The 12,056-nt window shown below is 47.3% G+C and overlaps 1 protein-coding gene across 25 annotated transcripts in view; it reads left to right on the top strand.

Annotated features, from left to right (window-relative positions):
• Positions 1-12,056, top strand: part of NRXN2 (neurexin 2) — a 354,461-nt gene that overhangs the window by 160,477 nt on the left and 181,928 nt on the right. The window lies entirely within an intron of this gene.

Below are 12,056 nucleotides of genomic sequence, written 5' to 3'. Positions count from 1 at the left end.
AGTCTCATGTTAGCCATGCATGTGTATGCATGCACAGTTCTGTTCTTTACTGATATCAGCTTCCTCCATGTATGTGCTCATTTATGCATGTGCATGTTTGTTTGAGAATTGTGCATGTCTGAGTGAGTATGTATATATTAGTGTGTGTGAATTCATGTTACGTGAATCATTGTGGGAGTGCATGTGCATGAATTGCATGTAAGAGCATGTGTGAGAATCAGTGTATATTTATGGGTGCATGTTTGTATTGTGGCCCAGTTTTAACCCAAGCAGTAAGCCAAAAATTCAGTCTTGAAGGCTATTCCAGTGAGGAGGAGAAAGTGGTGATGGATGCAAACCTGCTTATTTACAAAGAACAGACAAAAGTCCTTTTTCTCTGAATAAGGCAGGAATCAAACAGACAGTTTCTTTGCTCATAAGCTCCATGCCTCTTGCTAGCCATCTCTAAGCTCAAAAACTCTCCCAACTTTTCCCAACTTCCCAAGGGCTGTGCTTCTAGTATTTCCATGTCTGCATGTGGTGTTTCCTTGCTGCCTTTTCCCTTTCTTCCTTTTGTCTTTCTGCCTCTCTCTCTCTCTCTCTCTCTCTCTCTCTCTCTCTCACACACACACACACACACACACACACACACACACACACACACACACTCACACTCACAGACATACACCTTCACAAAGTAACAGCCAGGGAATTCCTCCATCTATACGCACGCACATTACAGGTGTCTTTGTTTTGAGCAGTAATATGTGCCTGTGTTTGGTTGGAGGGCCCTATTGTTTCAGTTGCCAGGGTCACTAAAGGAGCTATAGAGATTTCTTACAATGATCTTAAATGAAGGCTGGTGTTTTTGCTGAATGATAACAGCAAGGCATATCCCCAACCTGACAACACCCCTCATCTTCACCCATCTCCTTGATGGAGTCCAAAATGGTAACTCTTTCAACAACCCATTCCAGGTAGAAAAGTAATTATTTAACAAATTATGTATGATACAAGCTTAACTATTTACATATTTACAGTGTCTTTCTGGATATTTTGCATAACCAGCCCCCCAAAATTTTACTTCCATTCAAATATTCTTGTAGTTTTTCTTTCCCTGCCCCATTTCCTTTTTGTCCACAGGCAGGAGTTCTTTTTGAGTAGTTTCACTCCAGAGAACTTAGACTTTTGCTGTAATAAACAATCATGCTGTAAAGTCCTTGATGTTCTTGTGTCAATACTGTATTTGTGTCAATATAGAGGTGTTTTGAAACATGCAGTGCAAGATAGGAATATTCACAAGAGCTGTTTGAACTCTGAAAATGCTCTACTGACCACTAAAATGGTTTCCCTTTCTCTCCCAACCTATGCAGCATTTTTGCAACATTAGCAAACCCAGAAATAAACCTTCTATAATAAGAGTAGAGTCTGACAAAACTCTGCACATATGTGAGTGTCTGGGAAGCTTGCCAGTTCTGCACAACCATGGTTTTCTGTTTGTCAGTGGAAATTCCTTCCTCCCTGCTTGTGTGCCCAAGAGAGATTACATTTTTTGAAAGAGCTCACATTTCTTTGGGTTCAGTTTCAGATTGGCATCCTTCAGCTTACCGCAGACCATTTGTAGATGTATCAGTTCCTATTCAAAAATTTTGGCATGGACTAGGATATCATCTAGGTATAACAGACATGCTGAGAGAGACATGCTGTGTCACACCCTCTCCATTAGCCTCTCAAATGTGGTCGGTGCACTGCAAAAGCTGACAATCAATCCTTTTAATTGCCACCAGCCTTGTCCTGTGGTAAAAGCTGTCTTTTCCCTGTTCTTTGAATCCTCTGCCACTTGCCAATATCCACTTTTAAGATTGACTGTGGAAAATAGGGATGTGAATAGGTGACTGGTAAATTGGTTACCTGTAAGTATCACCCTTGCTGGGTGATGCTTACCAGATACAAGTTAACTGGGACCTGGGAGCAGCCTCGTGGAGATTGGGAGCTAGACCTGATGCGAAGGGGGGCCAGGAGCAGGCACCCTGTGCACTGGGCTGGCTGCCAATTCCTTGCGCAGGGGAGACCAACAGTGGCAGCCCTACACACAGAGGCAGGAGCAGAATCCCATTGAATTGGTTAACCAGTTAAACCTAAGGTTTAACTGGTTAACCAGGATTTTACATCCCTGGTAGAAAACCAGATTGAATCTGCTACACCGTCCAGGGTATCATCTGTTCATGGTAGTGGATAAGAATCTTTTAAAGTGACTTCATTTAGTTCCTGATATATTCCATGCACAATTTGGTTCAGTCTTTCTTTTTCTTAACCAGCACAGCAAGTGAAACCCAAGGACTGGTTAAATGCTCAGTGAGGTCTTCTAGATCCATTTCCTCAATGGCCTGTAAGGCCTCTACCCTCTGTGTTACTGGTACCCAGTGAGGAAGTGGTTTAATGGGTCCTTTCCCCCCATTTTAATCTTGTGCTGGACTAGTCCAGTATAATCTATATCTTTGTTGGAGAGGAGAACTCCTGATTCCTAACCAGAAAGTCTCTGAGATTGTTCTGCTACTCATCTTTTAAATGTATGGCACTGCACTAGAACAAGTCTAATAGAAACATTGGAAACTCACCTTCCCCTCATGCCCCCCCCCCGAGTAGTTTTCTTTTATACCAGCAAATACTAGATCCACTGGTTCTTCAAGTGATGGTCCCTATGTGTATTCCACACCTGTGGAATACAGATCAGGACTGCACATCTCAAAAACCCTCTCGTTACAGATAAGTAATGTCCTCTTCTCATTTTGCAACTGTGGTTCACTTTGTCACTATTTACTGCTTTCCAGAAACATGTAGCAGAAGAAGAGGGATCCATTCCTAATTCAGTTCCACAAGAGTTTTAGCAGCTAAGATTTCCCTGTGACCCTGGGTCTTAAAACAGGTTTCAACTACTCCCCATTTTTGTTTGCTGGAAAGCTACTGTAGCATGTAATTATTATAATGGTTTCCTCCCCTAGGGGCAGGATAGCTCCTTCACTGCAAACTAGCTGTCTACAAGTCATGTCTCACCTGAGCCAAGTGTTTAAAGGGAATTTTCACATATTGACACTTTTCCAGGTATTATTTACACAGGTATTAGCCATAAAGAAATCCAAACTGATGATTAGCTCATTCACTATCTTGGCTAGCCAAACTTTTTACTTCAATTCCAGAAATCCAACTTTTAAACCCAATTTTCAGATGGCTGCATGTTCAACCCCCCTCGTCCTGCTATTTGAGATAATGAAAAGGGCTGTCACAAGGAAGCCTGGGACAACTCCTCCAAGAGGCCCAGGAATAGGACTCAAGGCAACCTCCCTGCATTGCAGGCCCTGCCTCTGCCCCCACTTTCTCCAAGCCCTGGTGTGCCCCTGCCCCAAGCAATGAAAAATTCAGCAGTTTGCTTGGGGCAGGGGCAGGGGCACAGCAGGGGTAGAGCTTAGGCAGGGAGACCTGGCATGGCAGCAACAGGGGTCGCCTCTCCACTGTGGTGGTGAGAACTGGAGTGGCCTGCTGCACCCTCTTCTACGCCGTGGTGAGAAGCCAAGCAGAGCGTGTCTGCGGGAGCAGTGGGGCGGAGCAGGCTGCTGGGCCACTCCAGCTCCTGCCACTGCAGTGAGTGCTGGGGAAGGGGAGTGACCCCTGCTACTGCCGTGCCAGGCCTCTGGCCCCAGGTAATCCCTTGGATCCTGTCCATAGGACGGTTGAGGTTGCTGCCACAGAGGCCCCAAAAACACGGGGTCTGGGGCAGCTGCCCTGAACTATCCTATGGACAGGACAGCTCTGCCAATGAGGCTGATCAGATTTAGATATACGTCCTATTCCTGGCCCTTTTAGCCTTTCTGATTTAATAACCAGTGTTCCATGTAAACTGAGCACTTAGGCGGCCACCTATGGCTGTGTCCAGACTCAGGGTTTTTTTCGGAAAAAGTAGCCTTTTTCCGAAAAAACTTCATTTGCGTCTAGACTGCAGCCACGTTCTTTCGAAATTAAATCGAAAGAACGCGGCTTTTCTTTCGACGGCGGTAAACCTCATTTCACGAGGAAGAACGCCTTCTTTCGAAAGTGCTCTTTCGAAAGAAGGCGTTCTTGAATGTAAATAGGGCTTCTTCGAAAGAGAGCATCCAGACTCACTAGACGCTCTCTTTCGAAAGAGGCTCTTTCGAAAGTATCTTTTGAAAGAGCCTCTTTCGAAAGAGGCTTGCAGTCTAGACATAGCCTATGAGAGATTCAAATGCTCAGCTAATTAGCAAAGCACCCACAGCCAGCAGCATGTGTTTCTACTGGTGGTGCACATCTGCACATGCTTTGGGGCACATACAAAAAATTATTCTATGCATGGATGGAAAATATTTGAGGGAACATTGCTAATAACTATTATGTTTGAGCCAGTGCTGGTCACCCCAGTGTACTCAAATAGTACACACAACAGCTGACTCCTATTGTTGTTTACCTGCCCAGTGCTAAACAAAAACCCCGGGGCTGATCCTTGTACCTCAAGGCTTTGTTTAGCTTGGTTGTTTCTTTTTACTGGGTGAAGAACTTTCACTAAGCACTTGTGATGCTTTGTCCTGTACTACCTTATATTTAGAACTGATTTTCTTAATAGTCGGATTTTTCACAGCATGAGCATTATCTGAACTGCTTCCCTTAATTTTGATGTTATTGCCAATTTTCCTTGTTTTACAAAGTGAATTTATCACTTTTTCTAATCATTTCAAAACATCATGAACCAGATAAGAATCTCTGTTTCCATCATGTATATTAGACACAGCTGTATTTACAGGGCTCCTAGTGATCAGCTTCCATCTTCCTCACTAGGGGAGCAGCTGCTTCCTATTTTGGAGAACTGCTGCAAGAAAAGATTCAAATTCTGTTGTAAATTCCACAGTCTCTCCGCATGTCTTTGGACTCTTTTCACTTGAGCTGAGCATTTGCAAACTGATCCTTTCCAATTTATCTTGGAAGTCCTTTTCAGTATCTAGCTATGGCCGGAACATGAGTCTTTTCAAGTCCTTTGCAAACTGAGGTATGGAATCCTCTTTCCATCTCCTTCTAAGGCTCTGTCTATACCAGAAGCTTCCAGTAGCACAGCTGATGCAGCTGCAGTGCTGTAAGGTCTCTTGCGTAGCCACTCTGTGCTGACCAGAGAGAGCTCTACCACTGACTTAATACAGTCACTTCAATGAGTGGCAGTTCTTTGTTGGTGGGAGAAGCACACTATCAATTGTGCTGGCAAAACTTATGTTGCTGGTGTATGTGTGTTTTCATACCCTTGAGCAGCATACATTTTGCTAAGATAAGTGGTATTGTTTACATGGCCTAATTCTTTTCTGTGCCTTGGACACATAGTATTTCAAAAATAAGGACACATAGCCAACATTGTATTTTTAAAAAGGGATGGTTTTCTTAGCACCTCTTCCCCAGTCTCATCTCAATATTGTTGTTGTTATTCATAATAAAGATAATTAATAAGCAGCGGTCACCTACATTTGCTAGTAGGGATGTGAACAACTAGTTAACTATCCAATATGCAAATGCTTATAGAATAGTAGACAGGCTAGTTGACTGGTTCTTCCCCCCCCCCCCCCCCCCGCCTTTCTGTCTCTATCAGAAAGAGGCAGCAAGGGGGATGGGAAGAGGAGGGGGTATTTCAAAGCAGCAGTGCTGTTTGGAGCCAAGGGCCAGACCCCGGGTTCCACATGGAGCTGCTGCTTTGAAACACTATGGCTACGTCTAGACTGGCCCCTAATTCCGGAAGAGGCATGCAAAGCAGGTAAGTCAGAATAGGGAAATCCGTGGGGGATTTAAATATCCCCCACGGGATTTAAATAAACATGGCCGCCGCTTTTTTTCCGGCTTGGGGAAAAGCCGGAAAAAAGCATCTAGACTGGCGCGATCCTCCGGAATAAAGCCCTTTTCCAGAGGATCTCTTATTCCTACTTTCAGGAATAAGATCCTCCGTAAAAGGGCTTTATTCTGGAGGATCGTGTCAGTCTAGACGCTTTTTTCCGGCTTTTCCCCAAGCCGGAAAAAAAGCGGCGGACATGTTTATTTAAATCCCGCGGGGGATATCTAAATCCCCCGCGGATTTCCCTATTCTGACTTACCTGCTTTGCATGCCTCTTCAGGAATTAGGGGCCAGTCTAGACGTAGCCTTATGTGCAGCCTGAGGCCAGCTGAGTGTTTCAAAGCCACAGTGCCACGTGGAGCCAAGGATCAGCTGGGGACTCCCCCGCTGTCCCCGGGCTCCACGTGGTGCTGCCACTTTGAAACTCTGTGGGGAGCACAGGGCCAGTGGGGGACTGCCCCGCTGACCCCATGCTCCCCACTGCACTTTCACCTTTGAAGTGTAGCAACAGCCCTAAGGCAGAGGTGCATTACAAAGGCAGAGGTGCCCTATCAACTAATCGAATAGTCAATGCAAATTGCATCGACTATTCAATTAGTCAATTACTCAAAATGTAACATCCCTCTGCGCTAAGATATTTCTTGCTGCTTTTTGCAACACTCACCAGCTCCTAATCTTATTGTACAGACATGAAAAAATAAGAGATGTCCCTTGTAATAAATGGACTATTGGCAACCCTATTTGGACATCTCAGAATGATAGCTGGCTACAAGCTGCATATCAAGTGGTTGTATCTGATCTGGACAACTCAGTTTGTTTTCAGGGGCAAAATTCTATAGCACTATCAAAACTGGGCCACTCAGGGTGGCCACTAAACCTTGTCCCCTCCCCCCCGCCTTTGTTTATCTTGACCATTCATGTGATGTTGAACTGAGCCACAGAAGCCTGTCAGGAAGTTTTTCCATTATAAATAATGAGTGGGAGTCATGGGTCCACAGGTCTGGTGCGCTGAACATCTTTGGGACTATCCCTGGTAGGAACCCTTCAGAGGGTCAGACACCCCTTAGGGCCTCACTTTTTCATTAGGGTAAACTACTTGACTTCACTGCCTCGCAGGCTCAGAGCCTTCAGCTCCCTGCTTTATACTGTGAGCTTCCTTCAGCAAGTCCACCTGACTTGGACACCGGAGAGAGCAATGCACCCATATCTTCAGCATCCGCATTGAGACTCAGCCAGAATTAGTACATGTCAGGAATACGACATAGAATGTTCTTGCTTAGTACAGGCAGTCCCCGGGTTACGTACAAGATAGGGACTATAGGTTTGTTCTTAAGTTGAATTTGTATGTAAGTCGGAACTGGCTCCAGATTCAGCTGCTGCCACTGAAACTGACCAGGGGCTGACTACAGAAAGCCGGAGGCAGAGTTGCTCTGCCCCCAGCTTCCTGGAATCAGTCTGATCAGTTTCAACAGCTGCTGAATCTGGAGCCTGGGACAGAACAGCTGGGGCGCTGCCCGGTAGGTTCCCACAGGACCAACCCGGCAGCACCCCAGCTGCTCTATCCGAGGCGTCCCGCAACAAAAGCCTGGCCTGCTGGGGGGGAGGCCGCACTAGCTGTGCCCCCTCCCCCCCAGCAGACCAGGGAGACCCAAGCAAAGCCGCAGAGGCGGAGGGACCCCGCCGCCCGTGTGGCTTTGCTCCTGTCTCCCTGGTCTGCTGGGGGGGTCCAGAAAAGCCGCTGGACCCCCCAGCAGACCAGGGACACCCGAGCAAAGCTGCCCAGGCGGCGGGGGTCCCGCTGCTTGGGCAGCTTTGCTCCCGGGCAAACGAGCAAAGCCGCCCAGGCGGCGGCTTTGCTCGGGTGTCCCTGGTCTGCTGGGGGGGACCCAGCGGCTTTTCTGGACCCCCCAGCAGACCTGGGGGACAGGAGCAAAGCTGCCCAGGCGGTAGCTTTGCTCGGGTGTCCCTGGTCTGCTGGGGGAGGTCCAGCGACTTTGCTGGACCCCCCCAGCAGACCAGGGAGACTGGGAGAAACTTTTCTCACCCCGTTTGTAAGTGCGGATCCGACATAAGTCGGATCCGCGTAAGTCGGGGACTGCCTGTACAGAGAAAAGAAAGTCACCGCGTACTCTATGTAGGCTAGCCCAGCGCACCATCAAGTGGTATGGCCCTCCCTCTGGGATCCCACTCTGTCCCTCGTTGTCCAAGTTCCCAAGCAAGTCTCACCTGGGTCCTTTTCAGTTCTTTATTGACCATCTGGTCAAATGCTGGTGGCTTTTTGTGGAGAGTGGACATGGTTGTTAGTTGGTAGATAGCAAATGTCCCGGGTATTTGCTTTGCTATTGTTTTCATGGACTCTCTAATGCCATGGGCCTCACACATGAGACAACTAGACATCATCCACATTTGTGTGGCAGCCTGCCTGAAGGTAAACAGCCCTTTTTTATAGCAATTCAGCCAATAGGGGAAACTGAGGCACACACAGTAGTCATACAAAATACCTACAGAAAATTTCCACTCCATCACTGCGGGGTTCTGCATTATTGATCTGAAACAATTCAGTCTCTTCTCTTTGGTTCTTTGGGGGTTACAAACAAAATAGAAGCCTCTTGTAAATGCCTAATCTTACCGAAGCCCTGGCCTGTGCTAGGAGTTTAGATCGAATTTAGCTGCATAAAGTCAATTTTCTAAACAGTGAGTCCACATTACCAAGGTTGTTCTGTTGACTTTAAGGGCTGCTGAGGTTGATTTCGGTACTCCAGCTTTTCATGCGGAGTAACGCAAAATTCAACCTTGCATGGTTAAATTTACAGTAGTGGAGATCCAGCGTTGAGAAAAATGGGGTTCTTGGCCTCTGAGAGGCATTCAGCAGTGCCCTGCTGTGACCGCTCTGGCCAGAACTTGCACCTCTCCTGCTTTCCAAGTGAACAGGAAAAAAACCCAGGGAAAGTTTGAATTTCATTTCCTACATGGCCAGCATTGTGAGCATACTTCAGAGCAGGCAGCACATCTGAGCAGCACACTTCCAGGACTTCCATGAGTTCAAGTCCCATAAGCTCTGGTTCCTAGGAGTGCCAAACAGTGCCAGCATGGAGTATGCAGGAGATCTTGGACTTCATTGAGGTGTGGGGATAGGAGTCCATTCTCTCAGATCTCCAAAACAGCAAAACAGATGCTGATATCTACATGAAGATAGCAAAGTGCCTGGTGGAGAAATGATCCTGTAGGGACACCCAGCAGTACTGTGTTAAAATGAAAGAGCTCAGGCAATCCTATCACAAAACAAAGGAGGTAAATGGATGGCCTGGTGCATCATTGCAAACATGCCACTTCTACGACCAACTGCATGTGATCCTGTGGGGGACCCAACCAGCTTCCCAAGCCAGACCATGGAGCCTGCCCAAGATACTCAGGGCAGCAGCGTGGAGGACAGCCTGGCAATGGAGGAGGAGGAGAATGGCCAACTGGTGAGCAGCAAGAGCCAAGCACTTTTTTCATCATTTTGGAACCAATTCCCTCCTCCCAGGACAGCCCAGGGAGGGTGCTTCTGGTGAGTTCACAATTTTTTTCTTGCTACAAGTGGGTTAAGGCAGTTGGGTGTGACGTGTGGTGTACTCTGTGCCTACACAGCATAGGGAACCCAGAACAGCTTGTTAACATGTCTGGAAATGGTGTGGGAATCCTCCCTGAATATCTCCATGAAGCTCTCAGATAGGAACTCTTTGGTCCTTCTCACAAGGTTTCTGAGGAGGCCTTATTCTGTCCTTCACGGTAGAGCGCCTTCCCACGCCAAGCCATCAGTAAGTGGTTGCAGTACAAATGGTTGCAACATAAGACCCGGGTTTATGACCACATTCAGTCAGCATCAGCTCCCTATCATTGGGATTTGGAGAAGACTGATATCTCACATGGCAATCTGGATGAAGGAGGAGGGGAAGCTATTAGCTAGCTGCTGCCCTTCCTTCCCTCCTGCCCACACGCTTCTGCAGGATAGGGAAGTAGTACTCTCCCAGAAGCAGGGTGTGGTGGACATAGAAGAGAGAAGCTGGGTGAACCACTGCCCTGCTTTGCTGGTATGACACGACCCTGTTCTCTCGCCCACCTGCAGGCTTCTGCAGGATGGAAAAGTAGCATTCTCCTGGGAAGTGGGTTGTTGTGGACACAAGGGAGGGAAGCCTTGTGAGCCACTGCCCTGCCCCACCAGCATGACCAGATCCCATTCCCCCCTCCTGCACACAGAATCATGCGGCCCCTTACCATGCCTGCCTACAAATCATGTGAGTCCAGATATTCCCTTGAGAGCTCTGCTGTGTATCTGCTGTACAGTGACCACTTTATGGCATAACTTTGACCTTGCACAGAATACATCTCAATTGTCTTTAGAGGGACCTTTGCTGTATGTTATCAGAGTAGGTTTTAGGCTACACAATGTGTATCTCCTGTAATATGTGCCCTTGTAACTTTTCATTGCAGTGGAAACAGCAGGCAACCTGATGGGCACTCTCCTGGCTCCAGCAGCTGTCTGGCTTTCACAAATCGGCAGGTGAAAACGGACAAGGGAAGACATGTTTAAGGAGCAAATGAAGTGGAGGAATATGCCCCTGGAAGAGATGCAAGGGGAGTGGCAGGACAGGATAGCGGAGCAGCAGGTGAGGAGAATGTGCAGGGAACTGCAAGGGGAGGCAACAGGAGATTGTCTTTTCCTCCCTGACGGCTGTGATGGAGCACCTGACAGCTTGCCTGGAGAAGAACCTTCCCCAGAACTCCCCCTTCCCTGTGCAAAATAACTTTTCCTCCTCACCCAGATCCAACCTCCACCCCCCAGGCACCCCAGAACATGGGAGTTGGGGGACTCAAGGGCAGCTTCACACAACCTCCAGGGTCTCAGGAGGCAAAAGGCTGTCCTTGCATTTTTGATTCCCACTCCCTTCGGGTCCCAACATGGACTTCTTTTCTGTGCCTGCTGTCCTCCCTAAATAAAAATGCATGATCTCTGAACAACAGTCTCTTTATTGTTTGTATTGGAGGGGTGAGGGTGGGGGATTACAGGCAAACACACTGAATGCAGGGGCACCTCATTGAGAGCAACATGCATAACTCTCAAAACTGGCCATTCATAAAACTTTCTTTCAAAGTCTCTCTGATTTGCACTGCCCCATGCTGTGTTCTCATTGCCCGTGGCTACTCAGAATCTCTGGCTAGGCACTCAGCCCCCCAATCCTGCCTGATAACTTTCCCCATAACTCTCATAAATATTGCAGAGCACACAGCAGGCTGCTACCACAAAGGGAATGTTGCGTTCGCTGAGGTCTAACCTAGTATGTAGACTCCTAAACCTTCCCCTTAAATTCCCAAAAGCACATTCAACCACCATCCTTCACTTGCTCAGCCTGTAGTTGAACTCCTCCTTACTGTGGTCCCAGCTCCCCTTGTACAGTGTCATGAGCCATGGAAGCAAGGGGTAGGCTAGATCTCCAAGGAGTGGATCTGCTATCGTTACCAGTGTTACTAAAAATTGAGAACACACCTAGTTCTAGTTAGTAGGAGAGAATTGGTGGTGGAGTCAGATATCTATGATACAATCTTGTTTATTCTCAAGGAATGTACGAAGTCCTGTTTTTCTGAGCAAGGCGGGAATCCAACTGGAGATAGTTTCTTTGCTTACAGCTCCAAACCCTTTTCTAGCCAGAACTTGGCACAAAAGCTCTACCTTGGCTTCTTCTCAGGTCCCATGTGCAGTGCTTCTGTGGCTTTTTGTCTGGTGCTTCCTTGCTGCCTTCTTTCCACTCTGTTTTTTCTACCTCTCTCTTGCAGACAAACACCCCCCCCCAAAAAAAAGCAACAGCCAATGAGACCCTTCCACCCACATGTGCTTAGCATTTTGCCAGTGTTTGGGATTGAGACCACTTGTTTCCGCTGCTTGTTCCTTAGAGTTTAAAGCCAGAAGAGACCATTCGAGCAATCAGTATGACCTCTTCATAGCTCTGGTTATTAAATTCCATTCAAATACCCCTCTGTTGAGCTCAATGACTTCAATTGAACCAAGGATTAACTCAGTTCTCAGGATACTAATCTGTTGTGAGCCCCATCCGCCAAGCAGAAAACAGGAGAAACCAACAGGCTACCAATGTCAGAAGTCCCAGCAATGACAGGGAATTGACTAGATGAGAAGCTCAGGTGATCTCAGCAGGTGACCCATACC

Source organism: Pelodiscus sinensis, chromosome 11 (assembly GCF_049634645.1).
Source record: "Pelodiscus sinensis isolate JC-2024 chromosome 11, ASM4963464v1, whole genome shotgun sequence".
Lineage (NCBI taxonomy): Eukaryota > Metazoa > Chordata > Testudines > Trionychidae > Pelodiscus > Pelodiscus sinensis.
The sequence above is the reverse complement of the archived record's forward strand: the minus strand, read 5'-3'. Positions and strand labels throughout refer to the sequence as shown.